Source organism: Balaenoptera borealis, assembly GCF_965194805.1.
Source record: "Balaenoptera borealis genome assembly, chromosome: 5".
Lineage (NCBI taxonomy): Eukaryota > Metazoa > Chordata > Mammalia > Artiodactyla > Balaenopteridae > Balaenoptera > Balaenoptera borealis.
This window is the reverse complement of record NC_138862.1, coordinates 16,460,061-16,473,920: the sequence shown is the minus strand read 5'-3', so window position 1 is coordinate 16,473,920 and position 13,860 is coordinate 16,460,061. Positions and strand designations below refer to the sequence as shown.

The following is a 13,860-nucleotide window of genomic DNA, read 5'->3' as shown; positions in this document are numbered from 1 at the left end:
TGGCTCAGGGAAATTTCTGGGGAATAATAGTCAACTGCAAGGACTTGGTGACCTAAAATGAGTTGGTCATTAATTTTGTTGAAATGCCAAAACTCACTTTTGAAAATGGTGGTCAAAATAAGCAAATAGGTAACCTTTAATAGGTAGTACACTTTTAATGCTGTTCACATAGACACTAATGAATTTTCACAACAACCAAAATAACTTATTAGCATTCCATCCAATAGGGAAAATAATTTTTATTAGTTTCTAAGCAGCTCTCGTATCCAGAGACTATTTAAAGAGTTTACATCTGATTTAAGATTTATTTGTTTTTTTGGTGTCACTTAAGTATTCCAATTTGTAAAGTAATGTTATGGACTGGAAGGAGAATTTGTAACAGATGATTCCGATTATGGTCTTGGTCACACCAGAGAGTAGCTATTGGCCTTCATGAAGCTACTGATCCCCTTGTACTCTTTGGCAAAATAGGAATAATAACCTCCCACTCCAGAATAATAGTATAACCTCTGATGACATGAAGAATTTTTACAGATTTGTCTTTCTTGGAAAACATCTCCTAAAGACACAATGTTCTTTCTAGAATGCTGTGTTTCTAATGACAGAGAAAGCCTTGCATTTACTTTGTCAATTAAATCTGTTAGAATAATTAAGTTCATCACAAATAAGCCTGTAGAGACAAAGGTCACTGATATTCTAATGAAGTCACAGATTCAAGTGAGAAATGATGGATAGTGAGCTAAGGATTATAGTGCTGGCATGTATATTATAAGGTTTGGTGGATAAATGTCATTCCTATAACAAACATATTCTAATAAATATAATTTACTTTAACCAATATATGCAACTCCACATAACAAACCATGGTGATAAACACACAGGTTACATTCTACAACCACATTTAAAGTCAGAAGTTCACAAAGTTAGAAATTATTGGTCTTTAAAACTATTAAATGAAACTTCTTTCTATTATAGGGAAGCTCTTTTCCATTCTTAGCAAACAGACTTGAAAAAGAAAATTCAATTTTATTATAAAAAGAAACTAGATACAGATAGATATAATTTAAATTTCATACATTAAACTAATTGATTCATTAAACTAACTGACACATAGCGGCTAGATTGAGTTATAATTTCTAGTTAGGACTGAATTAAAATTCGAGGCTTATAATTCTCTATTACTGACCTAGTATGCCAATAATAATCACTAAACAATAATAATAATAAAGTACGTAACACTTACTGAGTACTTACGACGTGCCAGGATTTCTTTTTTTGGCTGTGTCGAGTCTTAGTTGCAGCACGTGGGATCTCTTGTTGTGGCATGCGGGCTTCTCTCTAGTTGTGGCGTGTGGGTTCCAGTGCGTGGGCTCAGTAGTTGCGGCACACGGCTTAGTTGCCTCATGGCATGTGGGATCTTAGCTCCCATACAAGGGATTGAACCCTAGTTCCCTGCATTGGAAGGTGAATTCTTAACCACTGGACCACCAGGGAAGTCCCCAGGATTTTAACTATGAATATTTTATTTAATCCCCAGAATACCAAATGAGGTAGCTACTATTATGACACTCATTTCACAAATGAGGAAATGACAGTTTAAAGAAGTTAAGGTACCAGAGCTAGGAAGAGGGTGGATTCTCATCCAAGCCATGCCCTTAAGAGTTAAACCATTTGTACTTCTCATAATTCAACAACCTGAAATGCCCTTTTTTCATAATATAATTTAATATGACAGTGCTGTTTTTAATGAAGTAATCTGCTTCGCTGAGGTGGGGTCATCACATGCTACTTTCCGCAAAATACTACTTTCCAATCTCTTTCTCCTCAGCATACTGCCTTCCTTTATTTCTCTCTCCTTTATCTCTTTTACTGATTATTCCTTCCCTTTACGAATTTCCATTTTCCCAACTTTTCTCCAATTATCCTTGTCTGTGCAATAAGCTTGCCAGGAGCACCCAGAAATACCGAACAATTCCTGAAAGGGGATCCTTGGGGCTTCAGAGGCTGATGATCCTTGAGCCAGAAACTGGAATCAAGAAACAGAAGGTGGGAAAACAGAACTGCTTTCCCTGCATTTTCTTTCTTTCTCTCACTGCTTCCATTTATCTGGGTGTAAATTAAAACAAAAAACTGCCTAATATAAAATGAATGGGCTATGGGACTTCCCTGGTGGTCCAGTGGTAAAGAATCCACCTTACAATGCAGGGGATGCGGGTTTGATCCCTGGTCAGGGAACTAAGATCCCACATGCCGCGGGGCAACTAAGCCCGCGCTGCAACTAGAGAGCCTGTGTGCCGCAAACTACAGAGCTCATTTTCTCTGGAACACGCGTGCCACAACTAGAGAGAAGCCCAGGTGCGCCACAAGGAAAGATCCCGTATGCCTCAACGAAGATCCCACGTGCTGCAACTAAGACCCGACGCAGCCAAAAATAAATAATAAAATAAATAAAAATAATAAATAAGTCTTTTAAAAAAATGAATGAGTTATTTGTAAATTTATTTGAATGGGGGGTTAGAATATTCTGACAAAATAAAGATAGAGTTTGAAGGGGCCATTTATAGCTCATGCCTTCTGTCTGATAGACAAGTTATTATTGTACTATATCCAGGTCAACCCCCTCATTTTATACATAAGAAAGCTAAGGCTCAGAGAAGTGAGGTTAAACTCAAGGTGAAATAAACAAAATAATGGAATTTCAAATGGCTAGGAGAGAAGGGGAGAATCACTTTAGAGAAGGTTGTGGGTTGTATTAGTTTCCTGTGGTGCTCTAACAACAAATTGCCAAAATCAGAAATTTACTTGCTTACAATTCTAGAGGCCAGAAGTCTGGAATCAAGGTGCCAGTAGGGCCACACTCACTCTGAGGCCTCTAGGGGAGAATTTGTTCCTTGCCTCTTTCAGCTTCTGGTGGCTCCAGACACTCCTTGGCTCGTGGCTGCATCACTCCAATCTCTGCTGCTATGCCCACTTTGCCTTCTCCTCTGTGCGTCCGTGTGTAATCTCCTGCTGCCTCACTCTTACAAGGACACTTGTTATGGGATTTAAGGTCCACACTTTCGCCTGCTGAAAACAAGGAGGGGGCCCAACCCTCCAAAACCAAGGAGGAAGCAGCCTTGCCCCCCCTGGGCCTGTGGTGGGAGTGGCAGCCCTGATGGTCTCTGAGTCACCTTCAGGGTTATACAGTTGGTCCTTGAACAACACAGGTTTGAACTGCATGGATCCAGTCACACGCAGATTTTTTTCACTGAATATGATCAGAAGTTGGTTGAACTCGAGGATGCAGGACTGTGGATATGGAGGGTCCACTGTAAAAGTTATACTTGATTTTCGACTACGGGGAGGGTCAGTGCCCCTAACTCCCCATGTTGTTCAAGGTCAACTGTACTTCCCTTTTCTTGAAGAGTGCCCCTAACTCCCCATGTTGTTCAAGGTCAACTGTACTTCCCTTTTCTTGAAGGTAAACCGTGTTTGCAGCTGAATCATCCATTCCTGTAGAATCCTAGAAGTATAACAGCCTTCGTTCTGTTTCACTTTCTCTGTCCCCTTTAGTTCAAACTGGCAGTGTCTCTGTTAGTATAATCTCATCGCTATTCCTGTCTTCTGCTGAGATAGTTGATCAAATCCGGAGGCACCCATTATCTCTTTATCAAATGGTTGTTCAGCCACACCCTTATTGTTCTTTTCAGAATGCAGTTCCTCATTTTTTGGCAATATGAATAAGCTGAGATTTTCCAAATCTTCAAGTTCTGGTTGCTTTTTGCTTAACAATTCCTTCAATTTATCTCTGTCCTCTCCGATTTTACTATACGCAGTAAAGAGAAAGCAAGCTGCTCTCCCAATCCTTTACTTAGAAACCTCCTCAGCTAAATACCCAATTTCATTGCTCACACTGAAACATAATTCAGCCAATTCTTTGCCACTTTATAACAAGGTTTGCCTTGCCTCCAGTTTCTAATAACCTGTTCCTCCTTTGCATTTGAGACCTCACTGAAATTGCCTGTAACATCTGTACTTATACCAGCCCTCCATTCACACAATCTAGGCTTTTTCTAGCATGCACCTCAAAACTCTCCCATCCTCTGACTACTACCCAGGCCCAAAGCCACTTCCACATGTTCAGGTATTTGTTAGAGCAGCACCCCTACTTCACAGTGCCAAAATCTGTATCAGTCAGCTTCAGCTGCCATAACAAAATATCATCAACTGGGTGGCTTAAATAAGAAATACTTATTTTCCCACAGTTTTGGAGGCTGGGAAGTCCAAGATTAAGGTTCCTGGTTATAGCTCTCTTCCTAGCTCATAGATTGTCATCTTCTTGCTATGTCCTCACATGGCTTTTTCTCTGGGTACAAGCAGAGAAAAAGAGAGCAAGCTCTCTGAGGTCTCTTCTTATAAGGACACTAATCCTATCAGATCAGGGCCCCACCTTTAAAACCTCATTTAACCTTATTTACTTCCTTATGAAAACGAGCAGGACCTTGTGGGGCTCCTGAGCATGGAAGCCTTTCTGTGTCTCCCATTGCTTGTTTGTAGGGAGCAGACTCCAGCCTCCATCACCTTCCCTGAGCTCCAAAGGGCATATTTGAACAGTTGCTAATCGGGGAAGGGAGGGAATGCAGAGACAGGGAGGAACAGCCAAGAAACAATAGTGCAGTCTTGGGGCAGGGTCCTGGTTCCACCTCAAGGAATACACATAACAATATCTTTAAACTCTTTATAGAACTAAAACCCCCAACAAATGGAAGATGTCAGCATTCTTCATTCCAGAGAAGACCACCTGAGGCCAGATTAAAGGAATCAGAGAAGCTCATCAAAAGATTACCTGAGACCAGATTAGAGGAGTGCAGGCCCTGCACACACCCTAATCTTATCAGCAACCCCTCCCTTGAACCATTGCTGTAAAACTCCTCACCAAAACCTCCCGGGTTGGGACACACAGTTTTTCAAGGGCTCGAGCCCGCTGTGTCCCCCTTTGCCTGGCAAAGCAATAAAGCTATTCTTTTTTACTTCACCCAAAACTCTGTCTGTGAGATTTGATTCGGCACCGGACACAGAGGCCGAGTTTTCAACATCACTTAGAGGCCCCATCTCCAAGTACAGACACACTGGGGGTTAGGACTTCAGCGTGTGTCTTTAGGTGGGAGGAAGAAACATTCTGTCCATAACACACACCTTAACCAAAAAGAAAAAAAAAAAAAAAACAGAAAGAGTAAAAGTAAAATGATGGACAAAGCTAAAACATGCTAAACACCAAACAAAACCTAGTGTAGCTATACTAATATCACACAAAATAGACTTTCAGGTAAGAAGCTTTACCAAAGATGAAAAGGAACATTTCACAATGATAAAGATTCAATTGCCCAAGAATACATAATTATTCTGAACTTGGTTGTCTATTAACATAGGTTGAAAATCTATAATGCAAAAATTGAAAAATCTAAAACAAAAAATAGAATATTCACAATCGTAATGAGAGATTTTAACATACCTCTTTCATAACTGATAGAACAAGCAGACAAAAACAATCAGGGCAGAGAAGATTTAAACAACATGAAAGTTGTCTTTAAAAGGCTAGGACCAGGAATTCCCTGGTGGTCCAGTGGTTAGGACTCAGTGCTTTCACTGCCAGGACCCAGGTTTGATCCCTAGTCAGGGAACTAAGATCTCACATGCTGTGTGGTGTGGCCAAAAGAAAAAAAAAAAACGAAAAAAGGCTAGAACCAAAGCAAAGAAAAAGATAATATTTGCCCTTAGTGACCTAGAATTATTCTAGAAAATATCAACATAAGATGTGAGGTAGTGATGGGGGAAGAGAACAAAGTGACATGAGAGCATTACTTGTCTGGTTCAAGGGAAACACAGACAGTGAAAAGTTTCAGCACTCAATAGAAAGAAAATAAATATGACAGGAAGTTCCCTGGTGGCCTAGTGGTTAGGATTCCGGGCTTTCACTGCCGTGGCCTGGATTCAATCCCTGGTCAGGGAGATCCTGCAAGCCACATGGCCAAAAAAGGATAAATAAATAAATAAATATGACAATAAGCTTAGGCAAAGGAGTAACCACCGTAAGAATGAAAATAGAATGTATAGCTTTTTTTTTTTTTAAACATCTTTATTGGAGTATAATTGCTTTACAATGGTGTGTCAGTTTCTGCTTTATAACAAAGTGAATCAGTTATACATATACATATGTCCCCATAGCTCTTCCCTCTTGCGTCTTCCTCCCTCCCACCCTCCCTATGAATGTACAGCTTTTAAGCACAGAGAAGAAAACTCAATCTATCCAGTGGAAAGTGGGAAATTGAAATGATATTCACAAACTTCCCCTCTTAAAAAAACACACCCAGGTGGTGAGTTCTGCTAAACTTTAAATAAAAATGCATTTCCTAGATCCACCACTGGGACTGTGTGAGCTTTGGGAGAGGTTATTTTGCCTCTCTGAGTTTTAATTTCTTCTTCTGTAAAAGGAAGTTATTGCACATAAAGAAATTAGCACACATAGGGAGATCAGCTCTGTGCTTTGTGACCACCTAGAGGGGTGGGATAGGGAGGGTGGGAGGGAGGGAGACGCAAGAGGGAAGAGATAGGGGAACATATGTATATGTATAACTGATTCACTTTGTTATAAAGCAGAAACTAACACACCATTGTAAAGCAATTATACTCCAATAAAGATGTTAAAAAAAAAAAAGAAATTAGCACAATGTCAGGGTTAGGCATTCAGTAAACATTAACTACATCTTTTACCATTCCTACTAATTTTTACTATTATTTTTACTACTGTTTCTACTCCCATTATTCATGTTTCCTTATAGTCTCCTGAGTCCCAGACATAATGAACGAACTCATGATAAGCCTATCAACATTTGTTTTAGTTTGACTTACGCAAATAGATATAATTAGATCTTGCAGACATGGGGAGTGTCTCTTTGCAAGATGAGATCCAGACAAAGAGAAGTTTGTGTGAACTCCAAAGTAAGCCAGAAGTAGTACATGGTGGCACCGCTATGCAGCAGAATGCATTAAAGTGTCAGTTACAAAGACCAACTGATTTGCATGTGGAAGTCAAATTCTTGCCCAGTTGAAGTAAGTTAGAACAGCAAGCTGAGAAGAGCTCATTCTTGTCCGTGACTTGCTGGTAGGGAATCAGGAAACACATCACTAACGAGGTGTGTACATCAAGCCCCTACACCCTCACCTCTGTTTAATGGATAGCAAATCTCAATTTGAAGTTGGCTTTGCAAATAGTCGGTGCTCAAGAAATGTTTACTTATCAATTTATCAACTTTGGTCCTGTCAATTTAGCAATTTCAATCATTTTATCAACCTGTCAGTTAGGCCATACATAGCTTGCCACTCTTCTTCAGATCCCAAGCATTTCCAAAACTGACTTTTTTATCAACATCAGACCTTCAGACCAAGGAGATCATACTCAGTGGAGTAAAATTCAAACCAGGAGCTTGTGTTATTCATTATGGATGAACAAAAGAAAATATGCTTTTATTATTAGTCTCTACAAAGATATGGTGAACCTGTCCTACCTTTCAGGAACTGTGACTTGAAAATTTAGTGGAATATTTATTGGCAACAAGAAAAATGAACACCTGAAGAAGCTGGAAAATATATCGAGGATAAATGCTTAAGTTCATAGCAAAATATCTGGCAAGAAAAAGAATGTTAATGGTAGTGTTAAATACACAATGGATTCAGTTATGAATTTTCCCATCAAAGTTTCACTTCAAAATACAAACACTGCAGGGACTTCCCTGGTGGCGCAGTGGTTAAGAATCCACCTGCCAATGCAGGGGACACGGGTTCGAGCCCTGGTCCGGGAACATTCCCACATGCCGCGGATCAACTAATCCCGTGCACGACAACTACTGAGCCTGCGTGCCACAACTACTGAAGCCCACGTGCCTAGAGCCCGTGCTACACAACAAGAGAAGCCACCGCAGTGAGAAGCCTGCACACTGAAACGAAGAGTAGCCCCCGCTCGCTGCAACTAGAGAAAGACCACGAGGAGCAATGAAGACGCAATGCAGCCAAAAAAATAAATAAATATATATATATATATATATATTTTTTTTTTTTTTTTTTTTAAACCAGTGCAGACTAGTCAGTGTTTCATAATGGAAAAAAGGCATATCTTAGGAACTAGTTCGGGGAGATATTTTAGTTCCCTTGCTTTGTTTTTCAATTACTCATTTGACTATTTTGTGCACTTCCTTTCCTTGGGGAGATATTCTGAATCTGATCTGATTGTTTTCTTAAACTTATTACATGTGTGCAAAATACTTTTGGTATTTGCAAATTTACAAAATGTTCTTAACCTCAAGAGAAAATAAATAAGTTAGAGAAAATTAAAACAAGGTCCAATCATTAAGCACATTTTTTGAAATCCCTCAAGTGTAGGAAGAATGTAGGTAGAAGAGAACAACAGTCAGACTTGGGCCAGAACCTAGAGAAATCTCTGAAGATGTCAAAAATGATTTCATATGAGTAGTTGTGTTTGTGTTTTTTTCCTGAGGATTTCTTAAAAAGAAGAGTTGGAGAAAAGCATGAAAGAGGCAAGCTTATCAGAATTCAAATTTGGCAAGGATATTTTGGTGTAGTTAGCTTTCCCCAGCCCATCAAGTTACCACCTAGTGATAATTCAATTTCTTTCAAATCAATGGGAAGGGACCCAACCTAGCACTAAGGGGGCATAGAAAGATGAACAAGACTGGATTCTCACTGACACGAACTAGTTAAGATGATGAAACTGGCTAAAAAATTTTAAATAATACTATAATATTGTATAAGATTATGACATAACCATATTATAAAGAGAATTTCCAAGGTCATCTTCTCCCAGAAGTCAAAGAGAGATGAACTCTACTTCTCGTCTGTTTAAATCCTTCTTACCCCTTAGGCTTTGGTCCTACATGTTTCATACTCTACAAAACTTTCCAGCTTTCTTGTTGTTAATGCCGCATATGTGATTCCATTATAAATATCCTTTGATTTTTTTTTGTTTTTTTGGAGTATAGTTGATTTACAATGTTGTATTAGTTTCAGATGTACAGCAAAGTGATTCAGTCATACGTATACATATAGTCATTCTTTTTCAGATTCTTTTCTCATGTAGGTTACCACAGAATACTAAGTAGAGTTCCCTGTGCTATACAGTAGGTCCCTGCTGGTTATCTATCTTACATATTGTAGTGTGTGCATGTTAATCCCAAGCTCCTGATTTATCCCTCACCCCTACAACACTCCTTGATTTTAGTTCTAAAAATCATGCATGGAAGGAGTGTCTTTAGCCCTAAGGAAGCATAACATGCAGGGGCAACAGAGCATAGTGGTTAAGAACACAGACTTCAGAGCCAGATGATTTTGGTATAAATCTCAGTATCACCAGTGTGCAACTTTGGGATAGTTACTTAATCTCTCTAAGCCTCAGTTTCCCCATCTTCAAAATGGGTGTATTAATAGTTCCTACCTCATAGAGTTGTGAAGATCAAATGAAGCAGCAATTGTACTTGGAAAACTAGTGGGCGTAAATATTAGCTACATAAGCATTAGCTATTATTAACGTTTGATATAGGTATATTCGTTCATGCATTCCACAAATATTTCCTGAGTGTCTATTCTGTGCCAGATACTGGTCTAGGCACTGAACTCCAACAGTGAATAAGACAGATAAGGTCCCATGGAGCTTCTGCTCTCATCTCAACAAGGAAATGGGTTCCTTTAGGAAAGAGAGTATCAAATACCATTTTGTATCTCCCATGGTGCTTTGCACAAAATAGACAATAGGTGTTTGTGAGGAAATTATAATAAGTGGAAGAAAAAAGACATGCTTCGAAAATCTTGCACTCCTGGGCAAAGAAAATAACAATTATGTATAGACAAACCAACTGTATTCTGCTAAGAAACTCTGGAATCTAGTCCTTTAACATTTCTTAAAAGAATTCCTTGGTAATTGAAAATATAGAGGATTACACGAAGTTTCCACTGTACCATGCCACATTTTGCTCACAAGACAAAGGAATGCATGGCACGGAGCACACTTCGGGCAGGTGAGCCCCAATCACCTTGGGTTTTGTGGTCGTTCAGTCTGAAGCATCTGACTGCCAATTAGAAGGCTTGGCTTTGCTCTCAGCCTTAGAGCCACAGGAGGAAATCATGTGGCCAGAGTGACTGTAAGAGGCCAGGGAGGCCCAGGAACGCCTAGTTAAGGAGTTTCACTTCTCTAAGACTTGAGTTACTAAACACATGTTCACCTAGGACAGTAATTTATTTAATTTTAATTCATTCTTCACAGTAAATAAGAATCAGATATTTTCTTTTTTTAAAAAAAAGAGGGCTTCCCTAGTGGCACAGTGGTTGGGAGTCTGCCTGCCAATGCAGGGGACGCGGGTTCGGGCCCTGGTCTGGGAGGATCCCACATGCCGCGGAGCAGCTGGGCCCGTGAGCCACAACTACTGAGCCTGCGCGTCTGGAGCCTGTGCTCCGCAACAAGAGAGGCCGCGATAGTGGGAGGCCCACGCACCGCGATGAGGAGTGTCCCCCGCTCGCCGCAACTGGAGAAAGCCCTCACACAGAAACGAAGACCCAACACAGCCAAAAATAAAAATAATAAATAAATAATAAATTTTAAAAATTAAAAAAAAAGAACCTTGGGAATTTCTACTCTAATTATAAAAATATGTTTTGTTCATCGAAAGAAACTAGAAGCTATAACTTTGCACACCTACACAGACTTTCTAAAGAGCAAGTTTTGAGAATTGTGGAGAAACTTAGAGGGAGTTTGCAAAAACATTGGCCTGGGAAATCAGGAGACCTGGGTTCTAGTTTTGATTGCAATTAAGTAGCTGGTTGAACTTAAACAAGTGAAATAACATCTCTGGACCCCAGCTCCCACATCTATAAAATAAGAGCTCTTAGGTGCCCCTTCCACCTCTGATTTAAGTATTTATTAAACAATCATGTACCGTAGGCCCATCTCTTTCACACGGTAGTGAAAACAACCTTGTATGATAGTTGCACTTTACAATGAGGAATTTAAGGCTCAGAGAAGCTCGTTTATTTACCCAAGGCACAGGATACGGGTCAAAGGTGTGATTTAAGGGTATCTTCTGATTCCAAGTCACATCCTCTTCTTACCAAACTACAGCTGCCTTTAACGTACTGGGGTATAAAATGGCTCTGGGTTGGAGAAGAAAGAAAGTTCCTGATAACAAAACTTTATTGCCCTCTTGACCCTTTTGCCCAGGGTTAGCTCTGCTCTGTCACTTCCCTGTAGGAAAACCTCTATGCTTTACATTTGTGAAGTGAATAGTTTAAAAAGTTGAGTCTTACCTAGAGACGGTCTCTGAGTTTCACTGAATGGACATTCAGAAGATGTGTTCTCAAATAAAGGCCTTTGCCTTATTTCCACCTGTGCCCCAGTGATGGTGGAGAAATGTAATCAGAAAACAGGATGGCATGTAGATCAAATCCAACCATAACAATCTCCCAGGAACCATCAGACATAGTCATTGTGCCAGTTATACCAACAACTCCAGCAAAAGTAAGATATCCACCCATTCTCCCTGCTAAAGGGATAGTCCCTTAATTACCACCCAAGTTTGGGGCAAAGACCTGTCCTATGGCTGGCCAATCCATAGTCTTGTCGTTGGACTACAATGTGGCCTGGCCAGTAAATGCTTATCCAGACCAGAATGCCTGTTCTAGGAATCTGAGTAGTGAAATACAGAAAAAGTAGGTCATTTGGTAGCCATAGAGAAGGTACTGGATGTACAGTGTCTTCATATGGACACATGGTGTCTTCATATTAAAGTTGGGCACCCAACAAAATACATCAGGAGCTGGGGTACCGGTTCTGGCCAGGCAGGTGGGGCCTGCTGAAGGTCCACAGCCTCCTCCCCATGGCTGTGCTCCCTAGGCAGTTCCTGGGCCTTGGCAGACGATGGCCATGGCAGTGCCCACATAACTGTCCTGTGCATCCTGGGTCACTGGTCCCAGCTGTGGTCCCAGCCCCCACTTACCCACACCAGAAGTGCAGCCCCCAGCAGATTACCACACCAGTTCCATAGCCTGTGAAAGGAGATGCGTTCACAATGCAAATGAAAGCCATGGGTGCTCCATCTGGGCAGAGGGAGCCGGAGCCAAAAAAAACACTTAGGCACCCAGATCGAAATGAACAGACCCCAACTTCTGAGGATCCCAGGCTTGTGTTAGGTTCCAAATTATTTCCCAGTTCCTGTTCCATTTTCTATAGAGATTTTTCTACTGTGAACCCTGTGCTTGGGTTTCTGAGAGACCATTTTTCTAAACAATATACGTATACTGCTACATTAAAACTTTTTTAATTATTGGAATAGATGACTCTCTAGTCTTTACAACCAAAAGAGCTGAATAAAACTCTGCACAATTATTTTAGTATACTATATACTACTAAATTCTATTTAGTAGAATAGAATTCTATTTAGTAGAATAAAGTCTATTGGGTAGAATAGTAAACTATTTTGTTATACTGTATACTACTAAATTCTGCTATGTTAAATAAGACGGAAATTAGTAGGGATTTGGCACCTGGTTTGCTGATTTCAAGGCCTAATTTATTTGCTGCATTATACTGCCTTGTCATTCTTTGGGCTGATCGGACTGGCTCAATGATAACCGTTGAGAATCTTAAGAATTCAGTAGGACATACCAGAAAGAGACATCTAGCACCATGCTTTATCTATCAGCCCAAAGATCACATTCTTCTAAGGCCAATTCCATATTCTCTGGGAGAATATGGGCATTTTGGGCATTTGGTTTTAATTCATCTATACCTTCTATACCAATAAGAAGTTTTTCCAAATGTGATGAAACTATATGTAGAAATATGTGTATTGATTATTTATGAAAGTAATAAATATTCTCACAGTAGGTCAAGCAAGCTTCTCTTTAGAGAAATTTTTTGGCCAATAAAGTTGAGTCAAAGGGTTTCCAACCTCTGACTTATTCAAGGCACTCAGCCCTGTAAATTTCATTTCCATTAAGAATAATGAGCTCTGCATGCCTTAGAAAAGAACAAAACACTTTGTTCTTTCCCTGAATTCTGACTCTCAATGCCCCTACTGCATCTAGCTCTTCTGATGCTCATAGGAACCTTCTTCACATATTTTAATTTAATGTTAACATTTCCCTCATTGGCTCATTAACTGCCCTCCAGTGCAGGTTAACCAATGAGCCCCGAAAGAGGTCTCCTGTTGCTCTGCAAGGATGATGAGCAATTCTCACCCTGCACTTCAGCCAACAAAAATGTTGGGCCTTTTTACAAGCAGCAGAAGTCCCAGAAGGTCACACAGTTCCATGGCATAATATATGCAGAAAAAATAGTAAAAAGTTTTATGGCTCTAGGAGAGCCAGCTGGTCTCAGAAATGCCCCAAGGCAGGTAAACTTGCCGTGTCCTCACTCAGCCTCATGCCTTGACAACATTAACCAAGGGCACTTAGACTTGAAGTGCTATTTGGGATAACCCCTTGCACCAGGTTCTTCATAAGTGCATTTATATCTAATTGGTGTGTTATCTAAGAAATCAGGAGAATTATTTATTTAAAACATGAAAGCTAAGTTCTGTTAATGAATGAGATGTTTTTATACTCTTGGCAAGCCAAGAAATATACGTTCCACTTTTCACTAGGAAAGAAACAAGACCTTTTGCCGATAGAATTTCAGTTGGATGTTAGCCTCTGGTAGCTGACTTCCATCCAATCCAAGTATTCCTTGAAAAGCCTTCCCTACTTCCTGAACATATACCACAATGATAAGTGTACACAGGGATATTATCAGAAAGTGGGGAAACCTCTTCAAAGGTTACC

At 40.1% G+C, this 13,860-nt stretch overlaps 2 long non-coding RNA genes across 2 annotated transcripts in view; one reads left to right on the top strand and one right to left on the bottom strand.

Annotated features, from left to right (window-relative positions):
• LOC309628720 overlaps positions 1-13,860 on the bottom strand; it is a 407,219-nt gene that overhangs the window by 378,282 nt on the left and 15,077 nt on the right. The gene's annotated exons all lie outside the window — the stretch shown is intronic.
• LOC309628747 lies at positions 3,329-10,662 on the top strand. The gene is made up of 2 exons (XR_014244695.1): positions 3,329-3,405; positions 3,461-10,662. It is a non-coding gene; the product is annotated as an uncharacterized lncRNA (long non-coding RNA).